This window comes from Oncorhynchus keta, chromosome 21, assembly GCF_023373465.1.
Source record: "Oncorhynchus keta strain PuntledgeMale-10-30-2019 chromosome 21, Oket_V2, whole genome shotgun sequence".
NCBI lineage: Eukaryota > Metazoa > Chordata > Actinopteri > Salmoniformes > Salmonidae > Oncorhynchus > Oncorhynchus keta.
This window is the reverse complement of record NC_068441.1, coordinates 19,984,084-20,010,284: the sequence shown is the minus strand read 5'-3', so window position 1 is coordinate 20,010,284 and position 26,201 is coordinate 19,984,084. Positions and strand designations below refer to the sequence as shown.

The 26,201-nt window shown below is 47.5% G+C and overlaps 1 protein-coding gene across 7 annotated transcripts in view; it reads right to left on the bottom strand.

Moving 5' to 3' along the window:
• Nucleotides 1-26,201, bottom strand: part of foxp4 (forkhead box P4) — a 211,449-nt gene that overhangs the window by 133,245 nt on the left and 52,003 nt on the right. Inside the window, exon 1 of one of the 7 annotated variants that reach the window (XM_052473432.1) lies at nucleotides 455-602. The exons of the other annotated variants lie outside the window; for them this stretch is intronic. The gene's annotated coding sequence lies outside the window, so the exon portion shown is untranslated. Of the gene's footprint in view, nucleotides 1-454; nucleotides 603-26,201 lie in introns of those variants that run through there. 7 annotated transcript variants of the gene reach the window in all.

Genomic DNA, 26,201 nt, shown 5'->3' with positions numbered 1-26,201 from the left:
ATGAGTGATCAACACTCATAAGATGGTCATCAGATCAAGTCTGGTCTCCCAGCCCTATCACTCCCTAATCCTCTTTCCTGTCCTACGACAATACCAGGATCACTGGCTAGCTGTCTGGGAGCACTGGAGACAGGACAGTATCCTTCATTATCATAACTCTCTCTCTCACACACACACTGTCAGGCACATTCTCTCGGGAGGCAGACAGGTTGTTGACAAACTGGTTAAGATTTGCAGTTCCAGAACAGGAATGAGGTTTTAGTCAACTACACACATCACAGCTTGAAGTAATACAACAGTACTGACCACTAGAACCAATAAGACACCAATATGCTGTTCCAATACACTACAACAACATATTACAACAACACACTATGTGATAGTACACAATGTAATGCCCCAGCTAAACCCCTGCTCCAAATCCTAACCCATTGTCAGTGTTTATTTATTTTACCTTCATCTTTCCATTAATCTTTCCCTCGCTTTTCCTCTTTCTTTGTCTTCTTCTGTCTCATCCCTTGTTCTCTTTCAGGACAGGTTGAGATGCCTCTCTGTGGCACATCTCTGATTGGCTCCACTCCTGCACACCTGCAGTCAACTCCTCCCCCTCCCCGTATGTGTGTGTATATGTGAAGTGTATGCGTGTGTGTGTGTATGTATGTCTGTGTGTGTGTGTGTTTACAGCAGCTTACTGGGTTATTAAGTCTTTATCATGTTAAGCCTCATGTGGGAATATTTATACTGCTCCCTGAATGCCTGTTTCCTCGCCTTGCATCAGCTCCCAGGAATACTGCTTATGAATACAGGGAACCAGGGAGGGAGGAGGAGGGAGGGGTGTTGGGGGAGTAGGGTCTGTGCCAACACATCTCCACATCTCTCTCTGTCTGTCACTCTCTCTCTATCACCACACCGGCTCTACCTTTTTCAGTCTATGCTCCCTTCTCTTTCTGTTTTTTTTCTCCTTATCTGTCTCCCCCTCTCTCCCCTTCAGGCCACTGAAACAGAGCCCCTCAGTGGAGTGTGCAGATTACAGTTCTGCTCTACTACAAACATACAAACTGAAACTCAGTCACAGGCGTGCGCGTGTGTGCGTGCGTGTGTGTGTGTGCGTGTGAGCACGCGTACTGGATCTGGAGTCTGAGGTTCACTAGAGCATCTCTAACCCTGGTAAATATAAACGCCACAGCATTTAGATAACCCAGTCACCCAACTCATGCAGATAATACCATAAACACACTCTCACTCAAACACTAGTCCCTAAGGGCAGCTAGAAAAAGACACATATTGAGAACCTACCACCAGCATGAAGACTGCTCTGCTCTCCAGCATTCTGCTGTGTTGTCAGGCTTCTTCTATATTTTCTTAAACAGAGTGTGCATTCCAGAAATGTCTATCTAAAATAAACAAACAGCTTTGTGTTTGAATACTGTTTTCTCTACTCTGAGACCTGTATGTGTATGTGCGGACATGTGGGTGTGTAGATAAATGAATGTGGTTTTCTCTACTCTGAGACCTGTATGTGTATGTGCGTACATGTGGGTGTGTAGATAAATGAATGCTGTTTTCTCTACTCTGAGACCTGTATGTGTATGTGCGTACATGTGGGTGTGTAGATAAATGAATGCTGTTTTCTCTACTCTGAGACCTGTATGTGTATGTGCGTACATGCGGGTGTGTAGATAAATGAATGTGGTTTTCTCTACTCTGAGACCTGTATGTGTATGTGCGTACATGCGGGTGTGTAGATAAATGAATGTGGTTTTCTCTACTCTGAGACCTGTATGTGTATGTGCGTACATGTGGGTGTGTAGATAAATGAATGTGGTTTTCTCTACTCTGAGACCTGTATGTGTATGTGCGTACATGTGGGTGTGTAGATAAATGAATGTGGTTTTCTCTACTCTGAGACCTGTATGTGTATGTGCGTACATGCGGGTGTGTAGATAAATGAATGCTGTTTTCTCTACTCTGAGACCTGTATGTGTATGTGCGTACATGTGGGTGTGTAGATAAATGAATGTGGTTTTCTCTACTCTGAGACCTGTATGTGTATGTGCGTACATGTGGGTGTGTAGATAAATGAATGCTGTTTTCTCTACTCTGAGACCTGTATGTGTATGTGCGTACATGCGGGTGTGTAGATAAATGAATGCTGTTTTCTCTACTCTGAGACCTGTATGTGTATGTGCGTACATGCGGGTGTGTAGATAAATGAATGCTGTTTTCTCTACTCTGAGACCTGTATGTGTATGTGCGTACATGTGGGTGTGTAGATAAATGAATGTGGTTTTCTCTACTCTGAGACCTGTATGTGTATGTGCGTACATGTGGGTGTGTAGATAAATGAATGGGGTTTTCTCTACTCTGAGACCTGTATGTGTATGTGCGTACATGCGGGTGTGTAGATAAATGAATGGGGTTTTCTCTACTCTGAGACCTGTATGTGTATGTGCGTACATGCGGGTGTGTAGATAAATGAATGGGGTTTTCTCTACTCTGAGACCTGTATGTGTATGTGCGTACATGTGGGTGTGTAGATAAATGAATGTGGTTTTCTCTACTCTGAGACCTGTATGTGTATGTGCGTACATGTGGGTGTGTAGATAAATGAATGTGGTTTTCTCTACTCTGAGACCTGTATGTGTATGTGCGTACATGCGGGTGTGTAGATAAATGAATGCTGTTTTCTCTACTCTGAGACCTGTATGTGTATGTGCGTACATGTGGGTGTGTAGATAAATGAATGTGGTTTTCTCTACTCTGAGACCTGTATGTGTATGTGCGTACATGTGGGTGTGTAGATAAATGAATGCTGTTTTCTCTACTCTGAGACCTGTATGTGTATGTGCGTACATGCGGGTGTGTAGATAAATGAATGCTGTTTTCTCTACTCTGAGACCTGTATGTGTATGTGCGTACATGTGGGTGTGTAGATAAATGAATGTGGTTTTCTCTACTCTGAGACCTGTATGTGTATGTGCGTACATGCGGGTGTGTAGATAAATGAATGCCGGTTCTTTGTTTGTTTGAGTCACCAGAGGAAGGACAGGGTGTGTTTATGTGAGCTAGACCGCAGGCCAGAGGGCAGGTGTCTGTATGTGTGTTTGTGTATATGAGAGAGAATAGTGTGTCCATACGGGCCGTCTCTGGCCAGTAAACCTGTATTTCCCTCTCTGCCCTGCACTTCCTCTGCACCCTGCCTGTCCCATCACCATCAAAGGCCTCAGGCTTCCCTCTCGCGTCCACTCAGCCTGCTGATCCTCCCTCACCTCTCCACTCTCCTCCCCCTGCTCCACATTAGGACAGGCTGGAATGTTCTGACAGTAAAGGAAAGATCCTCGCTTGAAGACTGCTTAGCTGGGCACTCAACCATTCTTCTTTTATATGGGGGCTCTGGGGATACACAGAGATGCACGCACGGACACACACACGGTCTCTCTCTAGCCATGGCACACTGCTACACTTGGCATTATTTTTCTGTGTGTGCTCAACCACCCAGAAGACCAACACTGCAGCACAGTCGACTACCTCTCCTCCCTGCTCCCGCCCCCCTCTCCTCTGTCAATGGGAATAAAGAAAGGAAGAGGAAAAAAGAGGATATCTGCGTGGCATTTTTGAGCTACTGAAGATTAGCTTCAATAAAAGAAGATGAGGTCAGAGGAAAGCAGAAATCCCCAAACACACACTTGGCCAGGTACTCATCCACTCACTCCCTCTTTCATTATTCAGACATCGCTCTCTCTCCCCCTCTCTTCTTTCCTCATCTGCTACAGAGTGGATATCCCTTCATTCAGCCCAGCTGTCTCTTTAGCGAGTTGATTGGTTGCTAGCAGCCATATAGCTGCAAGCTAAAGACCAACGCTAGCTGTCTCAGACTGCACCGGCCCCTCTACAACACTAGCAAGTTAGCCTTTAGCGCACGGCTAAGCTAATGCTAGCTATCACAGGCTCTGTTGGCTTATAACCAGTGCTAGCAGGTAAGCTGAATTAGCTGCCAGACAGACAGGAGTTAGCAGAGAGCTTCGGGTCAAGGGTTTTCAGGCCGGCTGGACGGCTTCAAAGGGCCTCAGGCCTAGAGAGAGACAGACTGTCCTGGCCTCTACCTTGCCCAGCTGATTCAGTCTAACATATAAAGGTCTTTCTATAAACTAGTGTACCAGTGAGGATTTACTACACTAGACAACTTGTTTGAGCAGTTGATAAGTCAATGTGATAATCTGCCAATGTTTACATTAATATATAAGGGGGACCATAGTTCAATCATTCAATGAAATGAAAGTTGATTTAAACCTGTTTAACCCTTTATCGTGGTTGGTGTCTTGACAGATTTGACCAAAATGTTGTGACATAAAACATGACCGTTCTGTCCTTGCTGTTATGACTGTGTAAGTTGTTGTTATATCATATATTAATCATTAATCAGTTCAATTAGACATTGAACTTGAACCCTGTAATAATCCTGGATCTAGCTGTTGGACAGCTTTTTGTATAGACATCTCAGAAATGTAGTGTTATGCTGAAGACAGTTTCATGGACACACAAATCCAAAATGATGTATGTGATTGCAAAATGGAATGCTTCTAACCAAAAGAGTCACCTTACCTTAATACTTCAAACTTAAATCCTAGCTGTCGTTAACATGATTCGTCAGTAATTATGCATAATATTGGCTGTGCATTTGGTGTCCAGCTGATTAGTTAAAGGTGATATTTTCACACATCATCATCTGATCCAGGAAGTTATTTTTCTGAATGACAGTCAAGTAACGAACAGCTGTTGTGATGCAACAACCTCTCAAGTCCTGGGAAAAAAGTGTTCACGAGGAATGTCAAGAATATATTGGTGTCTCATTCATTATGCCAGTGAAGACAGTTGTGCCTGGATCAACATTGGACCTAACATCTAACATCCCTAGCTAACGGATGTTGATCAGTCACAGTCAATCGATGTTTGAAAAGTCATAGTCAATCGATCAGTAATATAATAAAACTCTTAGCAACATTTTTTAAATTGAATCTACAATCTGTAGAAACTATGAAAATAGAAATGTTGGTAGCTTTTGTGAGACATCACAGCACAGTTGAAAAATACAGTATATGGCAAATATAAATCAAATATGGATAGTGTTAAGAGATAGATGGGAGGGGTTGAGTGAAGCTGAAGGTTGGGACTTTAAAATAAAAAGATAACTCATGTAACATTTTCTGTGTCCGTAAAATGTAGGTTCAGCATTTTGTGAATCAGCACAGTTGAAAAACATATGGAAAATAGGAATCAAACTGGATGGTCTCAGAGATAGATGGGAGGGTTTGAGGGTAGCTGAAGGATGGGACTGGATGGTCTCAGAGATAGATGGGAGGGTTTGAGGGTAGCTGAAGGATGGTACTGGATGGTCTCAGAGATAGATGGTAGGGTTTGAGGGTAGCTGAAGGATGGGACTGGATGGTCTCAGAGATAGATGGTAGGGTTTGAGGGTAGCTGATAGGATGGGACTGGATGGTCTCAGAGATAGATGGTAGGGTTTGAGGGTAGGGTTTGAGGGTAGCTGAAGGATGGGACTGGATGGTCTCAGAGATAGATGGGAGGGTTTGAGGGTAGCTGAAGGATGGTACTGGATGGTCTCAGAGATAGATGGTGGGAGGGTTTGAGGGTTTGAGGGTAGCTGAAGATGATGGTACTGGATGGTCTCAGAGATAGATGGTAGGGTTTGAGGGTAGCTGAAGGATGGGACTGGATGGTCTCAGAGATAGATGGGAGGGTTTGAGGGTAGCTGAAGGATGGAACTGGATGGTCTCAGAGATAGATGGTAGGGTTTGAGGGTAGCTGAAGGATGGGACTGGATGGTCTCAGAGATAGATGGGAGCGTTTGAGGGTAGCTGAAGGATGGTACTGGATGGTCTCAGAGATAGATGGGAGGGTTTGAGGGTAGCTGAAGGATGGGACTGGATGGTCTCAGAGATAGATGGTAGGGTTTGAGGGTAGCTGAAGGATGGGACTGGATGGTCTCAGAGATAGATGGGAGGGTTTGAGGGTAGCTGAAGGATGGGACTGGATGGTCTCAGAGATAGATGGGAGGGTTTGAGGGTAGCTGAAGGATGGTACTGGATGGTCTCAGAGATAGATGGTAGGGTTTGAGGGTAGCTGAAGGATGGGACTGGATGGTCTCAGAGATAGATGGGAGGGTTTGAGGGTAGCTGAAGGATGGTACTGGATGGTCTCAGAGATAGATGGTAGGGTTTGAGGGTAGCTGAAGGATGGTACTGGATGGTCTCAGAGATAGATGGTAGGGTTTGAGGGTAGCTGAAGGATGGGACTGGATGGTCTCAGAGATAGATGGGAGGGTTTGAGGGTAGCTGAAGGATGGTACTGGATGGTCTCAGAGATAGATGGTAGGGTTTGAGGGTAGCTGAAGGATGGGACTGGATGGTCTCAGAGATAGATGGGAGGGTTTGAGGGTAGCTGAAGGATGGGACTGGATGGTCTCAGAGATAGATGGGAGGGTTTGAGGGTAGCTGAAGGATGGTACTGGATGGTCTCAGAGATAGATGGTAGGGTTTGAGGGTAGCTGAAGGATGGTACTGGATGGTCTCAGAGATAGATGGGAGGGTTTGAGGGTAGCTGAAGGATGGGACTGGATGGTCTAAGAGATAGATGGGAGGGTTTGAGGGTAGCTGAAGGATGGTACTGGATGGTCTCAGAGATAGATGGGAGGGTTTGAGGGTAGCTGAAGGATGGGACTGGATGGTCTCAGAGATAGATGGGAGGGTTTGAGGGTAGCTGAAGGATGGTACTGGATGGTCTCAGAGATAGATGGTAGGGTTTGAGGGTAGCTGAAGGATGGGACTGGATGGTCTCAGAGATAGATGGGAGGGTTTGAGGGTAGCTGAAGGATGGTACTGGATGGTCTCAGAGATAGATGGTAGGGTTTGAGGGTAGCTGAAGGATGGGACTGGATGGTCTCAGAGATAGATGGGAGGGTTTGAGGGTAGCTGAAGGATGGGACTGGATGGTCTCAGAGATAGATGGGAGGGTTTGAGGGTAGCTGAAGGATGGTACTGGATGGTCTCAGAGATAGATGGGAGGGTTTGAGGGTAGCTGAAGGATGGGACTGGATGGTCTCAGAGATAGATGGGACTGGGGTCTTTTTGAGGGTAGCTGAAGGATGGGGACTGGATGGTCTCAGAGATAGATGGTGGTAGGGGTTTAGATGAGGGTAGCTGAAGGATGGGACTGGATGGTCTCAGAGATAGATGGGAGGGTTTGAGGGTAGCTGAAGGATGGGACTGGATGGTCTCAGAGATAGATGGTAGGGTTTGAGGGGTACTAGCTGAAGGATGGGGTACTGGATGGTCTCAGAGATAGATGGTAGGGTTTGAGGGTAGCTGAAGGATGGGACTGGATGGTCTCAGAGATAGATGGTAGGGTTTGAGGGTAGCTGAAGGATGGGACTGGATGGTCTCAGAGATAGATGGTAGGGTTTGAGGGTAGCTGAAGGATGGGGAGGGTTTGAGGGTAGCTGGATGGTCTCAGAGATAGATGGTAGGGTTTGAGGGTAGCTGAAGGATGGGACTGGATGGTCTCAGAGATAGATGGGAGGGTTTGAGGGTAGCTGAAGGATGGGACTGGATGGTCTCAGAGATAGATGGTAGGGTTTGAGAGATAGATGGTAGAGGTTTGAGGGTAGCTGAAGGATGGGACTGGATGGTCTCAGAGATAGATGGGAGGGTTTGAGGGTAGCTGAAGGATGGGACTGGATGGTCTCAGAGATAGATGGTAGGGTTTGAGGGTAGCTGAAGGATGGTACTGGAGGTCTCAGAGATAGATGGGAGGGTTTGAAGGATGGGTAGGGTTTGAGGGTAGCTGAAGGATGGGACTGGATGGTCTCAGAGATAGATGGGAGGGTTTGAGGGTAGCTGAAGGATGGGACTGGATGGTCTCAGAGATAGATGGGAGGGTTTGAGGGTAGCTGAAGGATGGGACTGGATGGTCTCAGAGATAGATGGGAGGGTTTGAGGGTAGCTGAAGGATGGGACTGGATGGTCTCAGAGATAGATGGGAGGGTTTGAGGGTAGCTGAAGGATGGGACTGGATGGTCTCAGAGATAGATGGGAGGGTTTGAGGGTAGCTGAAGGATGGGACTGGATGGTCTCAGAGATAGATGGGAGGGTTTGAGGGTAGCTGAAAGATGGGACTGGATGGTCTCAGAGATAGATGGGAGGGTTTGAGGGTAGCTGAAAGATGGGACTGGATGGTCTCAGAGATAGATGGGAGGGTTTGAGGGTAGCTGAAGGATGGGACTGGATGGTCTCAGAGATAGATGGGAGGGTTTGAGGGTAGCTGAAAGATGGGACTGGATGGTCTTAGAGATAGATGGGAGAGTTTGAGGGTAGCTGAAAGATGGGACTGGATGGTCTCAGATATAGATGGGAGGGTTTTAGGGTACCTGAAGGATGGGACTAAAAACAAACAAAAGACAACTACTGTAAATATACTGTGTCCGTAAAATGTATATAATATGTATACGCTGGTAGTAGAAGCCTAAGTTGTTGTCCATTAGTTTACTCAATTAGCAGAAGGGTGGTGGGGTGAGGGAAAAAAATAAAATGATATATATATATATCAGCACAAGTCAAAAGTTTGGACACACCTATTCATTCATTATTTTTACTATTTTCTACACTGTAGAATAGTAGTGAAGACATCAAAACTATGAAACACAATCATGTAGTAACCAAAACATATTTTAGATTTTAGATTCTTCAAAGAAGCCACCCAATGCCTTGATGAAAGCTTTGCACACTCTTGGCATCCTCTCAACCAGCTTCATGAGGTCACCTGGAATGCTTCTCCAACAATCTTGAAGGAGTTCCCACATATGCTGAGCACTTGTTGGCTGCTTTTCCTTCACTGAGGTCAGGTGATTGTGATTGTGGAGGCCAGGTAATCTGATGCAGTACTCCATCACTTTCCTTCTTGGTCAAATAGCCCATACACAGCCTGGAGGTGTGTTTTGGGTCATTGTCCTGTTGAAAAACAAATGATAGTTCCACTAAGCACAAACCAGATGGGATGGCGTATCCCTGCAGAATGCTGTGGTAGCCATACTGGTTAAGTGTGCCTTGAATTCTAAATAAATCTCTGACAGTGTCACCAGTAAAGTACCCCCACACCATCACACCTCTGCCTCCATGCTTCACGGTGGGAATCACACAGTGGAGATCATTCGTTCATCTACTCTATGTCTCACAAAGACACGGCGGTTGGAACCAAAAATCTCAAATTTGGACTCATCAGACTAAAGGACAAATGTCCATTGCTCATTTTTTTTGGCTCAACCAAGTCTCTTGTTCTTATTGGTGTCCTTCAGTAGTTGTTTCTTTTCAGAAATTCAACCATGAAGGTCTGATTCACGCAGTGTCCTTTGAATAGTTGATGTTGAGATGTGTCTGTTACTTGAACTCTGTCAAGTATTTATCTGGGCTGCAATCTATGGTGCAGTTAATTGCCGATTTCTGAGGCTCTAATGAACGTATCCTCTGCAGCAGAGGTAACTCTGGGTCTTCCTTTCCAGTTGCGGTCCTCATGAGAGCCAGTTTCATCAAAGCTCTTGATGGTTTTTGCGACTGCACTTGAAGAAACTTTCAAAGTTCTTGAAATATTCCACATTACTTTAAGACATTCCTGTCTTAAAGTAATGATGGACTGTCATTTCTCTTTGCTTATTTGAGGTAATCTTGCCATAATATGGATTTGGTCTTTTACTAAATAGGGCTATATTCTGTATACCACCCCTACCTTGTCACAACACAACTGATTGGTACAAACACATTAAGAAGGAAAGAAATTCCACAAATTAACTTTTAACAAGGCACATCTGTTAATTGAAATTCATTCAAAGTGACTAACTCATGAAGCTGGTTGAGAGAATGCCAAGTGTGCAAAGCTGTCATCAAGGCAAAGGGTGGCTACTTTGAAGAATCTACCATATAAAGTATATTTTGATTTGTTGAACACTTTTTTGGTTACCACATGGTTCCATATGTGTTATTTCATAGTTGTGATGTATTCACTATTATTTTAGAATGTAGGAAATAGTAAAAATAAAAAAAAACGCTTGAATAAGTAGGTGTGTCCAAACTTTTGACTGGTACTGTATATATATATATTAAAGCTGATCTATCCCCCCCCAAAAAAGGGGGAAAAAAATAGTTTGCTAGGAATGTCTAGAATGTGCCTTGTTCATTATGTGGGTAAAGACAGCTGTACCTGGATCCACGTAGGATCTAATATCCCGAGCTAATTGATATTGATCATCTGTTGTTGTCTGCTTGATTTACAGCAGGTCCTCTTTGGATTTAACAGAGAAAGCATTAAGGTAATACATGTATGCTTTCATATGTTTTTGTGGCTCGGATTGGACACCAAGTATACTGTGAGTGTAGGATAGACTATTGCGCAACACCCAAAGCTATTCATGTGAATTATTCTGGAGATAATAACAACAATATGATCTGCTAATGTAATAACATGACAAATACATGTTGTTTTCCATGTTTCACCTGCAATTTTAAACAATAAAAGGGGCTTGAAGTAGTCTACATGGACTTGAATTGGGAGCCAGAAATTCAAGTACTGAAATAGGTCTCCCCTCCCCTGTGTCTCCCCTCCCCTCCCCTCCCCTGTGTCTCCCCCTCCCCATCCCCTCCCCTCCCCTGTCTCCCCATCCCCCCCTCCCCTGTGTCTCCCCCTCCTCTCCCCTCCCCTCCCCTCCCCTGTGTCTCCCTCCTCCTCCCCTGTGTCTCCCCCTCCCCTCCCCTGTGTCTCCCCCTCCTCTCCCCTCTCTCCCCCCCTCCTCTCCCCTCCCCTGTCTCCCCCTCCCTCCCCTGTGTCCCCCCTCCCCTCCCCTGTGTCTCCCCCTCCTCTCCCCTGTGTCTCCCCCTCCTCTCCCCTGTGTCTCCCCCTCCCTATCTCCCCTGTGTCTCCCCCTCCCCTGTCTCCCCCTCCTCTCCCCTGTGTCTCCCCCTCCCCTCTCCTGTGTCTCCCCCTCCTCTCCCCTGTGTCTCCCCTCCTCCCCCTCTCCCCTGTGTCTCCCCCTCCCCCCTGTGTCTCCCCCCCCCCCCCCCTGTGTCTCCCCCTCCCCTCCCCTGTGTCTCCCCTCCCTCCCCTGTGTCTCCCCCTCCCCTCTCCCCTGTGTCTCCCCTCCTCCCCTGTGTCTCCCCTCCCCCCCTGTGTCTCCCCTGTGTCTCCCCCTCCCTCTCCCTGTGTCTCCCCCTCCCCTCCCCTGTGTCTCCCCCTCCCCTCCCCTGTGTCTCCCCCTCCCCTCCCCTGTGTCTCCCCCTCCCCCCTGTGTCTCCCCCTCCCCTCCCCTGTGTCTCCCCTCCTCTCCCCTGTGTCTCCCCCTCCTCTCCCTGTGTCCCCCTCTCCTGTGTCTCCCCCTCCCTCCCCTGTGTCTCCCCCTCCCTCCCCCTGTGTCTCCCCCTCCTCCCCTGTGTCTCCCCCTCCTCTCCCCTCCCCTCCCTGTGTCTCCCCCTCCCTCCCCTGTGTCTCCCCCTCCTCTCCCCTGTGTCTCCCCCTCCCTCCCCTGTGTCTCCCCCTCCTCTCCCCTGTGTCTCCCCCTCCTCTCCCCTGTGTCTCCCCCTCCCCCCCTGTGTCTCCCCCTCCTCTCCCCTGTCTCTCCCCCTCCTCTCCCTGTGTCTCCCCCTCCCCTCTCCCTGTGTCTCCCCCTCCTCTCCCCTGTGTCTCACCCCTCCCTCCCCTGTGTCTCCCCCTCCCCTGTGTCTCCCCCTCCTGTCTCCCCCTCCCCCCCTGTGTCTCCCCCTTCCCCTGTCTCTCCCCCTCCTCTCCCCTGTGTCTCCCCCTCCTCTCCCCTGTGTCTCCCCACCCCTGTTTCCCTGCCCTGTGTCCCCCTCCCAATCCTAATCTACTATAGTTGAAGGACAAATATAATGATCAAGGACAGGGACTGAACTGACAGAGAAGGGAGAGGAGAGAGACAGAGGGGTAGGGATAGAGAGAGAAGTAGCGGAGGAGGGATAGAGAGAGACAGAGAGGTAGGGATAGAGAGAGAAGTAGCGGAGGAGGGCTAGAGAGAGAAGTAGCGGAGGAGGGATAGAGAGAGACAGAGAGGTAGGAATAGAGAGAGACAGAGAGGTAGGGATAGAGAGAGACAGAGAGGTAGGGATAGAGAGAGACAGAGAGGTAGGGATAGAGAGAGAAGTAGTGGAGGAGGGATAGAGAGAGAAGTAGCGGAGGAGGGATAGAGAGAGACAGAGGGGTAGGGATAGAGAGAGAAGTAGCGGAGGAGGGATAGAGAGAGACAGAGAGGTAGGGATAGAGAGAGAAGTAGCGGAGGAGGGATAGAGAGAGACAGAGAGGTAGGGATAGAGAGAGAAGTAGCGGAGGAGGGATAGAGAGACAGAGAGGTAGGGATAGAGAGAGAAGTAGCGGAGGATGGATAGAGACAGACAGAGAGGTAGGGATAGAGAGAGAAGTAGCGGAGGAGGGATAGAGACAGACAGAGAGGTAGGGATAGAGAGAGAAGTAGCGGAGGAGGGATAGAGAGAGACAGAGAGGTAGGGATAGAGAGAGAAGTAGCGGAGGAGGGATAGAGAGAGACAGAGAGGTGGGGATAGAGAGAGAAGTAGCGGAGGAGGGATAGAGAGAGACAGAGAGGTAGGGATAGAGAGAGAAGTAGCGGAGGAGGGATAGAAAGAGAGAGAGGTAGGGATAGATAGAGAAGTAGCGGAGGAGGGATAGAGAGAGAGAGAGAGGTAGGGATAGAGAGAGAAGTAGCGGAGGGGGATAGAGAGAGACAGAGAGGTAGGGATAGAGAGTGAAGTAGCGGAGGAGGGATAGAGAGAGACAGAGGAGTAGGGATAGAGAGAGAGAGAGGTAGGGATAGATAGAGAAGTAGCGGAGGAGGGATAGAGAGAGACAGAGGAGTAGGGATAGAGAGAGAGAGAGGTAGGGATAGATAGAGAAGTAGCGGAGGAGGGATAGAGAGAGACAGAGAGGTAGGGATAGAGAGAGAAGTAGCAGAGGAGGGATAGAGAGAGACAGAGAGGTAGGGATAGAGAGAGAAGTAGCGGAGGAGGGATAGAGAGAGACAGAGAGGTAGGGATAGAGAGAGAAGTAGCGGAGGAGGGATAGAGAAAGACAGAGACAGAGAGGTAGGGATAGAGAGAGAAGTAGCGGAGGAGGGGGATAGAAAGAGAGAGAGGTAGGGATAGAGAGAGAAGTAGCGGAGGAGGGATAGAGAGAGACAGAGAGGTAGGGATAGAGAGAGAAGTAGCGGAGGGGGATAGAGAGAGACAGAGAGGTAGGGATAGAGAGTGAAGTAGCGGAGGAGGGATAGAGAGAGACAGAGGAGTAGGGATAGAGAGAGAGAGAGGTAGGGATAGATAGAGAAGTAGCGGAGGAGGGATAGAGAGAGACAGAGGAGTAGGGATAGAGAGAGAGAGAGGTAGGGATAGATAGAGAAGTAGCGGAGGAGGGATAGAGAGAGACAGAGAGGTAGGGATAGAGAGTGAAGTAGCGGAGGAGCGATAGAGAGAGACAGAGAGGTAGGGATAGAGAGAGAAGTAGCGGAGGAGGGATAGAGAGAGACAGAGGAGTAGGGATAGAGAGAGAGAGAGGTAGGGATAGATAGAGAAGTAGCGGAGGAGGGATAGAGAGAGAAAGAGAGGTAGGGATAGAGAGAGAAGTAGCGGAGGAGGGATAGAGAGAGACAGAGAGGTAGGGATAGAGAGAGAAGTAGCGGAGGAGGGATAGAGAGAGACAGAGAGGTAGGGATAGAGAGAGAAGTAGCGGAGGGGGATAGAGAGAGACAGAGAGGTAGGGATAGAGAGAGAAGTAGCGGAGGAGCGATAGAGAGAGACAGAGAGGTAGGGATAGAGAGAGAAGTAGCGGAGGAGGGATAGAGAGAGACGTAGCGGAGGAGGGATAGAGAGAGACAGAGAGGTAGGGATAGAGAGAGAAGTAGCGGAGGAGGGATAGAGAGAGACGTAGCGGAGGAGGGATAGAGAGAGACAGAGAGGTAGGGATAGAGAGAGAAGTAGCGGAGGAGGGATAGAGAGAGACAGAGAGGTAGGGATAGAGAGAGAAGTAGCGGAGGAGGGATAGAGAGAGACGTAGCGGAGGAGGGATAGAGAGAGACAGAGAGGTAGGGATAGAGAGAGAAGTAGCGGAGGAGGGATAGAGAGAGACAGAGAGGTAGGGATAGAGAGAGAAGTAGCGGAGGAGGGATAGAGAGAGAAGTAGCGGAGGAGGGATAGAGAGAGACAGAGAGGTAGGGATAGAGAGAGACAGAGAGGTAGGGATAGAGAGAGACAGAGAGGTAGGGATAGAGAGAGACAGAGAGGTAGGGATAGAGAGAGACAGAGAGGTAGGGATAGAGAGAGAAGTAGCGGAGGAGGGATAGAGAGAGAAGTAGCGGAGGAGGGATAGAGAGAGACAGAGGGGTAGGGATAGAGAGAGAAGTAGCGGAGGAGGGATAGGGAGAGAGACAGAGAGGTAGGGATAGAGAGAGAAGTAGCGGAGGAGGGATAGAGAGAGACGGAGAGGTAGGGATAGAGAGAGAAGTAGCGGAGGAGGGATAGAGACAGACAGAGAGGTAGGGATAGAGAGAGAAGTAGCGGAGGAGGGATAGAGAGAGACAGAGAGGTAGGGATAGAGAGAGAAGTAGCGGAGGAGGGATAGAGAGAGACAGAGAGGTAGGGATAGAGAGAGAAGTAGCGGAGGAGGGATAGAGAGAGACAGAGAGGTAGGGATAGAGAGAGAAGTAGCGGAGGAGGGATAGAGAGAGACAGAGGAGTAGGGATAGAGAGAGAGAGAGGTAGGGATAGATAGAGAAGTAGCGGAGGAGGGATAGAGAGAGAGAGAGAGAGTAGGGATAGAGAGAGAAGTAGCGGAGGAGGGATAGAGAGAGAGAGAGAGAGAGGTAGGGATAGAGAGAGAAGTAGCGGAGGAGGGATAGAGAGAGACAGAGGAGTAGGGATAGAGAGAGAGAGAGAGGTAGGGATAGATAGAGAAGTAGCGGAGGAGGGATAGAGAGAGAGAGAGAGGTAGGGATAGAGAGAGAAGTAGTGGAGGAGGGATAGAGAGAGAAGTAGCGGAGGAGGGATAGAGAGAGACAGAGAGGTAGGGATAGAGAGAGAAGTAGCGGAGGGGGATAGAGAGAGACAGAGAGGTAGGGATAGAGAGAGAAGTAGCGGAGGGGGATAGAGAGAGACAGAGAGGTAGGGATAGAGAGAGAAGTAGCGGAGGAGCGATAGAGAGAGACAGAGAGGTAGGGATAGAGAGAGAAGTAGCGGAGGAGGGATAGAGAGAGACGTAGCGGAGGAGGGATAGAGAGAGACAGAGAGGTAGGGATAGAGAGAGAAGTAGCGGAGGAGGGATAGAGACAGACAGAGGTAGGGATAGAGAGAGAAGTAGCGGAGGAGGGATAGAGAGAGACGTAGCGGAGGAGGGATAGAGAGAGACAGAGAGGTAGGGATAGAGAGAGACAGAGAGGTAGGGATAGAGAGAGACAGAGAGGTAGGGATAGAGAGAGAAGTAGCGGATGAGAGAGAAGTAGCGGAGGAGGGATAGAGAGAGACAGAGGGGTAGGGATAGAGAGAGAAGTAGCGGAGGAGGGATAGAGAGAGACAGAGAGGTAGGGATAGAGAGAGAAGTAGCGGAGGAGGGATAGAGAGAGACGTAGCGGAGGAGGGATAGAGAGAGACAGAGAGGTAGGGATAGAGAGAGAAGTAGCGGAGGAGGGATAGAGACAGACAGAGAGGTAGGGATAGATAGAGAAGTAGCGGAGGAGGGATAGAGAGAGACAGAGAGGTAGGGATAGAGAGAGAAGTAGTGGAGGAGGGATAGAGAGACAGAGAGGTAGGGATAGAGAGAGAAGTAGCGGAGGAGGGATAGAGAGAGACAGAGAGGTAGGGATAGAGAGAGAAGTAGCGGAGAGGAGGGATAGAGAGAGACAGAGAGGTAGGGATAGAGAGAGAAGTAGCGGAGGAGGGATAGAGAGAGAAGTAGTGGAGGAGGGATAGAGAGACAGAGAGGTAGGGATAGAGAGAGAAGTAGCGGAGGAGGGATAGAGAGAGACAGAGAGGTAGGGATAGTGAGAGAAGTAGCGGAGGAGGGATAGAGAGAGACGTAGCGGAGGAGGGAGAGGAGAGAGACAGAGAGGTAGGGATAGAGAGAGAAGTAGCGGAGGAGGGATAGAGAGAGACAGAGAGGTAGGGACAGAGAGAGAAGTAGCGGAGGAGGGACAGGGAAAGGGAGCCAGTTAGAAGAGGTGTGTGCCTTGAACTGAAGGAGACAATAATAAAAAGTTGATATTAAAAAAGAACACGCACCGACCCACAACCTAGAGTCTGGACTGGCCATATGGTGCTTGGGCTTTCTGAACATGTGTGTGGGGGTGTGTGTCCGCATGTGAGTGTATGTGAGATTGTGGTTCTTTGAAGACAAAGTCCCTGTTTGCCGAGGCCATAAAGATTACAGCTCTCAGTCAGGTGGGCTTAGGAGCCATAGGTAAACACACACCACATTCCACAAAGATGAGATCGCTCCGTGTGTGTGAGTGACCCAGGCAAACATTCACTCCTTCCTCAACCCCGACCCCTCTTTTTAGAGTGCAGTAAGTGATTTACCAGTTTGCCCGTAGTCTGCTAGAAGCCCAGCTAGCATATTTGGTTCTATGGAAGTTGTGGGAACCCTGGAAGTTTTCCTGGAAGGTTTTATTAAAGAGAACGTAAATGATAAGACTATTTGAAGATAATTCATTCATGTTCTGAGAACACGTTCCAATAAGACTTTTAATAACACTGCTAGTTTAGGTTAACCGTTTTGAACTCCAAGCACAGATATGAATCGTGCAAACACATTTATTTTTGTAGCAGTGTCAATCCTATGATCTCTTCTGTTCTCTATCCATGGAAACAGTCCACTGCACCACCAGGATGGAGCTAGCGTGCTGTATTTTTATTTAAACATACAGAGCTGTTGATTTGAGTCTATTCAAACATTTCAAAGGAAACAAGTAGTCATTAAGATCAGGTGTGGCCAATCTGTGGGCCAACACACCTGAACACACTTACCAAGATAGAGGATAGAGAAATGTTTGTTGACGCTGCGAATGGAATGTATATGTTCTTAAATAATATTCTTTGAACGTTACTAATGTTTTGTTGTGTTTTTTTTATGTAAAGTTTCTTAATGTTCTGAGAACATGACTTTAAATAGAACCAGGAGGAAACCTGCAGAAAACGTTATGCTGAAGTACTGAAATTCCCACTTAAGAAACATGGTTCTCAGAACGTTATGTGTTAGCTGGGAGTGGTGCTCTCCACACACATACACACACACACACACACACACACACACACACACACACACACACACACACACACACACACACACACACACACACACACACACACATGAATGCACACACACAGCTACACACAGACAAATATTTGGAGAAGGAGCAGGCCTCTCACACACCTCATTCATCTTAGGTAAAATCACGAGTCCTACACTCTGAAGAATTGAGGGTTATTAGTGTGAGCGTGCATGTGTGTGTTGTGTGTGTGGAATGTGAATGTGTGCAATGTGTGTGTGTGTGAGGAATAAGGGTCAAGACATCGGCCGGTTGAACATCCTCTTGTGATCATGAGAATGAATAATCCCCTCTCTCTCACCCTCTGCCCCCCTCTCACCCTCCCTCCTTTTCCAGTATTAGGGGGTAGCAGGGTAAGGGCAGGCTATGACAGTCCACAGTGTTAATACCCAGATTGTATTTATCATGTCAGTACATAGGTTAGGGAGGGGGGGAGAGAGGGGGAGAGAGAACAGAGGTTAGGGAGGGGGGTAGAGAGGGGGAGAGAGAACAGAGGTTAGGGAGGGGAGAGGGGGAGAGAGAACAGAGGTAGGGAGGGGGGTAGGGGGGGAGAGAGAACAGAGGTTAGGGAGGGGGTAGGGGGAGAGAGAACAGAGGTTAGGGAGGGTAGGGGGGGAGAGAGAACAGAGGTTAGGGAGGGGGGTAGAGAGGGGGAGAGAGAACAGAGGTTAGGGGGGGGTAGGGGGGAGAGAGAACAGAGGTTAGGGAGGGGGGGAGAGAACAGAGGTTAGGGAGAGAGAACAGAGGTTAGGGAGGGGGGTAGAGAGGGGGAGAGAGAACAGAGGTGGTTTCTTTATTACCATCAGAAACCAGCTTGCGCGCCACTGAGCAATTAGCAGCTAGGTCCTACGAGACGCCTTTATTAGAATGACCTTCAGATGGAGCGAGAGAGGAATAGAGAGAGAGAGGGGGATGTGGGAGAGGTGGGTGAGTTAGAGGGATGACTATACAGGTGAGAGGGTGGGCAGGGAGGGGGGAAGAGGGGGAAGAAGACAGGGATGATGCCTAAGACAGAGGAGTCAGCTGGTCTGAGGACAGAGGAAGGTGTGATTGTGAAGAAGAGGAGAGGTTAAACGGAGGGCCACGTGGTACTCCATCAAAACTGTTATCCACATCTCTGTGACGCCAAAACAAAATGGTACGTATTACACTGTGAACACAAAGATAAAAATGAGGGAAGCAAGAAAGCAATGAAGGAAGAAAAAGTCCGAAAGAAAGAGACAGATCCTGACGTGTTTGTGTGTGTGTGGTTTGTGTGGGGGTGTGTGTGTGTGTGTGGTTTGTGTGGGGGTGTATGTGTGGTTTGTGTGGGTGTGTGTGTGTGTGTGGTTTGTGTGGGGTGTGTGGGGGTGTGTGTGTGGTTTGTGTGGGTGTGTGTGTGTGGTTTGTGTGGGTCTGTGTGTGTGTGTGTGTGTGTGTTTGTGTGTGTGGGGGTGTGTGTGTGTGGTTTGTGTGGGTGTGTGTGTATGGTTTGTGTGTGTGTATGGTTTGTGTGTGTGTGTGTGTGTGTGTGTGTGTGTGTGTGTGTGTGTGTGTGTGTGTGTGTGTGTGTGTGTGTGTGTGTGTGTGTGTATATTATAGCGTCAGAGAGTAACAGGTGTCACATGAATGAAAAGACTGACAGAAGATGGGTGGTACTAAAGCGTCCTGCATTAGAGAGCGGCTCGCTCCCATCGCCTGTGTGTGTATGTGTTTGTATGTGTCACGCCTGTCAAAGTGTGTTTGGTTTTGTTTATCTCTGAAGAAAGCTCTTATAAAATAGAAGGCTTCTAAACCAAACTGAATCCCCCTTTGTTTCAGGGTTAAACGTCTGCCTGCTTGTTGTCTAAGTAACTGTCACATTAGTCTGTCAGGAATAAATGTGCTTTTTATGAATGTTGTCACAGCCTTTCATATATTCAACATATCTCTCCATGTGGAATAAACAGTGTGATATGATATTTTCCCCCAGTCCAATACAAGGTTTGCTGTATGAATGGGTCACTTGTGTGAAACATTGAGTTAGCCTTCTCTCAGCCTTGTGGAATCATCAGATCCCTGCTCCTGAAATTACTACATCCCTCTGCAAATATTGACCTGGATATCCTACACATTCCACTGTGGCAACTCCATAAACTTCATTACGCAGATGGATCAACCTTCATTATTTGAGTAAGAATACTATGTACAATTCTGGACATTTAGCTTTTCTTCCCCCATTGTGGAAACGAGGCTGGACTCAGCTATATTAATTCATGTAATTGTGCTCGTCAAATGCCTGAGGCAAAAACGGATTTTTATTTAGCAAATCAAAATGGTTACGAGGTAGTGAAAACAAATACACAGATTCACCTGGAAAACTGACTTCATAAAGTGCTGAAGTGGGATTTAAAAAACGAGGACGTAAAATGTTTTAATAAACGGACATGATATAATTTTATTCATCTGCTTTCAAGTCGGTCACTTTGCATTTCCCAGTTAATTAATAGATTGGATCAGAGAGGGTTTAATCAAATATAATTGAATAAGTCCGTAATAAAAACAGGGCAGACTTTAAAGGAGACATGTGGGGAAAATGATAGCATGTCCACTTTTCAAATTAATTGAATTTTAGTACTTTTGAACTTGGTCCAAGGCTTCACTGCACTAATTAATTCCCACACCACATCCAAAAAGTGCCAGAACAAGATGATATCTCCCCCCCCCCACACACACACACACACACTATTCCCTCTGTTTTTTACACCTCAAAGGGGAAAAGCAGAACAACCAGACATACTCAGTAGTGACAGTCTATATTGTTATTCTGGTAATTGTTAGTTTTCTATTGCTTTTCTCCATGTTTTTGTCTTTTGGGACAAAACTAAAATATTAATACTTTCTAAGGCGGTTCTCATTGAATAAAAAAATGTCTCTTTTATCATTTAGAAGAGAAAGAAAAATCTTTGTTAAAGTGATATGCATGCTAATTAATAGGAGTAGAGAGAATAACGAGAGAAGTACTACTAATTTGAAATCTACTAATATTAATAGAATAATTGATGGTGCAATATAAATAAATGAATAGAGTCATTCATTTGAAAAAGGGATGCCGTCAATTCAATTGAGAAAGGACATTCATTTCCCTGCTGAGGCCTTTATCACAAGAAGCAAAGGATGAAGGAGAGAAAGACAAACTAACTATGCACTGTTCACTTTTAAAACATTCATATTTCACTTTGCCAATTCAAAATTCACCAAAAACAACTTGTATTGCATGTCTTGTGATTTTCATTTGTAGTTAAGAAAAAAGTATTTTTTTGAGGATGAAATTGCGGCCACGCTGTGAAACATTGGCTTATTTTGTTTTTAAATCAGAACCCACACCCATCCTCTTCACCCCAATCATTTACCATAACGCGATGGGAGAGAGGGGGAGAGAAAAAGAGAGAGAGAGGAAGAGGAGTGGACTATGTCATTACCATGCGTATTACTCTTCATTAAAATACCCACATCAAAAAGAAATACCACTGCAAACAGTGTGTGTGTGAGCACGCGCCTGTCCGTATGCAAAAGTGACAAAAAAGAACAATATAATTGGAGAAATGTATGCAGTAATAATAGGTATTCACAAAATGATAATTCATATTAAACAGGGAGCATAAAGCCAGCCTCATTTGCATGTTTTAGATTATATGCATTTGAAAAGTAATTTCCGCGGGGCATATGAATGACATTAATTCCCGCGCGGGTTCTGCTATAGACCTCAAACTATCAAACACTCAAACATTTAACAGATGAAAAAAAGTGCCTGGTGCGTTGGCAAGAGGAGATTTCAAGGTTAAAGTATTTGAATGTGATTTTTAAAGTTCTGTCTTGATTTGTTTAAAGTAGCTCCTCGCCTAGTTAAGAGTTCCATTAAATGGGAGTCGGGCCGAGGCTTGGTTTAAACTGTGTTCTCTCTGTGTGTGTGTGTGTGTGTGTTTCCCTTCGTACCAGCTGGAGACACTTCTCCTCCTTAACCACCTCCATTTCCTCAGTAATAACCCTGGCTAACTATGTCTGACTGTCTGACTCACAAGGTACTGGATGTGTGTGGACCTGGTGTCCTGCTTTACTGGACAACCACATACTAATTGAAAGCCCATTACAGACCAACAATAGACCTGACTAAACCGAGACTAAACCCAGGCTCTGGCCCTGAGGAAGATGAGACATGAAGAAGAGAAGGAGAAATAGTAGAGGAAAGAGGAGAAGAAACGGAGGAAAGGAAAGAGGGAAAGAGAGAGAAAAGAAAGATGAAGACAGAAAGAGAGAGTGTGTATAAGAGAGCGGATCCCTTTATACCAGCGTCCATTAGCATAGAGAGAGGGGGGAGAGACAGAGGAAGACCCCAGGGCAGGAAACAGTGTGAATGTGTGCCTGGCTGCAGTGGAAAACGGGCCACAGACACACAGCACTCCACATTCTTCTCCTATTAGAGAATCTGCTCTCCAGCCACACTGACTCATTACTGTGTGTGTATGTGGAGTCAGGCGTATATCGGAGCGACCAGACAGCACACACCATCAAGATGTCCCCCACCTGTTAGTCTAAGTTAGTCTTGGCCAACATACAAAGTAGGGAGAGTTGGGAGAACAGGGGGGAGAGGAAAGAACAGACTAGACAAAACAAAGAGAAGAGAAAAGACAACATGATGCATGCCTGTTGTTTGTGGTTGGTGTTACATGTGTAAACACGGCAGCCAGCTGGGAATATGGGAGTGGATGCTGACCTCATTAAGACTAGAAGGCTCCTGAACCACTGCTTCACTCACATACTGTATGGAGGAACACTTTGCTTCATAGACAATTATAACAACCACAACTAAACACACACACACACACACACACACACACACACACACACACACACACACACACACACACACACACACACACACACACACACACACACACACACACACACACACACACACACACGTGTGAGATAAATGGCTATTCGCTAAACAACAGTAGAAAACACACACGCACTCATGCATGGTTCTCTCTTTTACAGGTCTCCTGCCTATAGGACAGATAAACAGGGGGAGCAGAGAGAACAATGATTCAAGAGGAGGACGATTGGACTTTTATAGCATTAACTGGTCTCTCACCCCCCCTCTCCCTCTGTCACTCTGCCCCCCTGCTTCTCTTTTGTCTGTGGTGTCTAAGCACTCTCAGTAATGAGGAGCATTTCAGTTAGCAGACATCAGACAAGAGAGAGATGGAGAGGGCGAGAGGGGGGAGGAGGGGAGAGGAGAGGAGAGAGCGAGAGGGGGGAGGAGGGGAGAGGAGAGGAGAGAGTAACTAGGGGCAGTAAAAATGGGCTAATTGGGGCCTGGGAAACGTGTTTGTTTTTTTCCCTTGTTCTTTTTTTCCAGTAAGTCACTGCAGATCTGTTCATCTCAACCACAGCAGGAGTCACTGCAGATCTGTTCATCTCAACCACACCAGGAGTCACTGCAGATCTGTTCATCTCAACCACACCAGGAGTCACTGCAGATCTGTTCATCTCAACCACACCAGGAGTCACTGCAGATCTGTTCATCTCAACCACACCAGGAGTCACTGCAGATCTGTTCATCTCAACCACACCAGGAGTCACTGCAGATCTGTTCATCTCAACCACACCAGGAGTCACTGCAGATCTGTTCATCTCAACCACACCAGGAGTCACTGCAGATCTGTTCATCTCAACCACACCAGGAGTCACTGCAGATCTGTTCATCTCAACCACACCAGGAGTCACTGCAGATCTGTTCATCTCAACCACACCAGGAGTCACTGCAGATCTGTTCATCTCAACCACACCAGGAGTCACTGCAGATCTGTTCATCTCAACCACACCAGGAGTCACTGCAGATCTGTTAATCTCAACCACACCAGGAGTCACTGCAGATCTGTTCATCTCAACCACACCAGGAGTCACTGCAGATCTGTTCATCTCAACCACACCAGGAGTCACTGCAGATCTGTTCATCTCAACCACACCAGGAGTCACTGCAGATCTGTTCATCTCAACCACACCAGGAGTCACTGCAGATCTGTTCATCTCAACCACACCAGGAGTCACTGCAGATCTGTTCATCTCAACCACACCAGGAGTCACTGCAGATCTGTTCATCTCAACCACACCAGGAGTCACTGCAGATCTGTTCATCTCAACCACACCAGGAGTCACTGCAGATCTGTTCATCTCAACCACACCAGGAGTCACTGCAGATCTGTTCATCTCAACCACACCAGGAGTCACTGCAGATCTGTTCATCTCAACCACACCAGGAGTCACTGCAGATCTGTTCATCTCAACCACACCAGGAGTCACTGCAGATCTGTTCATCTCAACCACACCAGGAGTCACTGCAGATCTGTTCATCTCAACCACACCAGGAGTCACTGCAGATCTGTTCATCTCAACCACACCAGGAGTCACTGCAGATCTGTTAATCTCAACCACACCAGGAGTCACTGCAGATCTGTTAATCTCAACCACCAGGAGTCACTGCAGATCTGTTCATCTCAACCACACCAGGAGTCACTGCAGATCTGTTCATCTCAACCACACCAGGAGTCACTGCAGATCTGTTCATCTCAACCACACCAGGAGTCACTGCAGATCTGTTCATCTCAACCACACCAGGAGTCACTGCAGATCTGTTCATCTCAACCACACCAGGAGTCACTGCAGATCTGTTCATCTCAACCACACCAGGAGTCACTGCAGATCTGTTCATCTCAACCACACCAGGAGTCACTGCAGATCTGTTCATCTCAACCACACCAGGAGTCACTGCAGATCTGTTCATCTCAACCACACCAGGAGTCACTGCAGATCTGTTCATCTCAACCACACCAGGAGTCACTGCAGATCTGTTCATCTCAACCACACCAGGAGTCACTGCAGATCTGTTCATCTCAACCACACCAGGAGTCACTGCAGATCTGTTCATCTCAACCACACCAGGAGTCACTGCAGATCTGTTCATCTCAACCACACCAGGAGTCACTGCAGATCTGTTCATCTCAACCACACCAGGAGTCACTGCAGATCTGTTCATCTCAACCACACCAGGAGTCACTGCAGATCTGTTCATCTCAACCACACCAGGAGTCACTGCAGATCTGTTCATCTCAACCACACCAGGAGTCACTGCAGATCTGTTCATCTCAACCACACCAGGAGTCACTGCAGATCTGTTCATCTCAACCACACCAGGAGTCACTGCAGATCTGTTCATCTCAACCACACCAGGAGTCACTGCAGATCTGTTCATCTCAACCACACCAGAGTCACTGCAGATCTGTTCATCTCAACCACACCAGGAGTCACTGCAGATCTGTTCATCTCAACCACACCAGGAGTCACTGCAGATCTGTTCATCTCAACCACACCAGGAGTCACTGCAGATCTGTTCATCTCAACCACACCAGGAGTCACTGCAGATCTGTTCATCTCAACCACACCAGGAGTCACTGCAGATCTGTTCATCTCAACCACACCAGGAGTCACTGCAGATCTGTTCATGTCAACCACACCAGGAGTCACTGCAGATCTGTTCATCTCAACCACACCAGGAGTCACTGCAGATCTGTTAATCTCAACCACACCAGGAGTCACTGCAGATCTGTTAATCTCAACCACACCAGGAGTCACTGCAGATCTGTTCATCTCAACCACACCAGGAGTCACTGCAGATCTGTTCATCTCAACCACACCAGGAGTCACTGCAGATCTGTTCATCTCAACCACACCAGGAGTCACTGCAGATCTGTTCATCTCAACCACACCAGGAGTCACTGCAGATCTGTTCATCTCAACCACACCAGGAGTCACTGCAGATCTGTTCATCTCAACCACACCAGGAGTCACTGCAGATCTGTTCATCTCAACCACACCAGGAGTCACTGCAGATCTGTTCATCTCAACCACACCAGGAGTCACTGCAGATCTGTTCATCTCAACCACACCAGGAGTCACTGCAGATCTGTTCATCTCAACCACACCAGGAGTCACTGCAGATCTGTTCATGTCAACCACACCAGGAGTCACTGCAGATCTGTTCATCTCAACCACACCAGGAGTCACTGCAGATCTGTTCATCTCAACCACACCAGGAGTCACTGCAGATCTGTTCATCTCAACCACACCAGGAGTCACTGCAGATCTGTTCATGTCAACCACACCAGGAGTCACTGCAGATCTGTTCATCTCAACCACACCAGGAGTCACTGCAGATCTGTTCATCTCAACCACACCAGGAGTCACTGCAGATCTGTTCATCTCAACCACACCAGGAGTCACTGCAGATCTGTTCATCTCAACCACACCAGGAGTCACTGCAGATTTGTTCATCTCAACCACACCAGGAGTCACTGCAGATCTGTTCATCTCAACCACACCAGGAGTCACTGCAGATCTGTTAATCTCAACCACACCAGGAGTCACTGCAGATCTGTTCATCTCAACCACACCAGGAGTCACTGCAGATCTGTTCATCTCAACCACACCAGGAGTCACTGCAGATCTGTTCATGTCAACCACACCAGGAGTCACTGCAGATCTGTTAATCTCAACCACACCAGGAGTCACTGCAGATCTGTTCATCTCAACCACACCAGGAGTCACTGCAGATCTGTTCATCTCAACCACACCAGGAGTCACTGCATATCTGTTCATCTCAACCACACCAGGAGTCACTGCAGATCTGTTCATCTCAACCACACCAGGAGTCACTGCAGATCTGTTCATCTCAACCACACCAGGAGTCACTGCAGATCTGTTCATCTCAGGACACCAGGAGTCACTG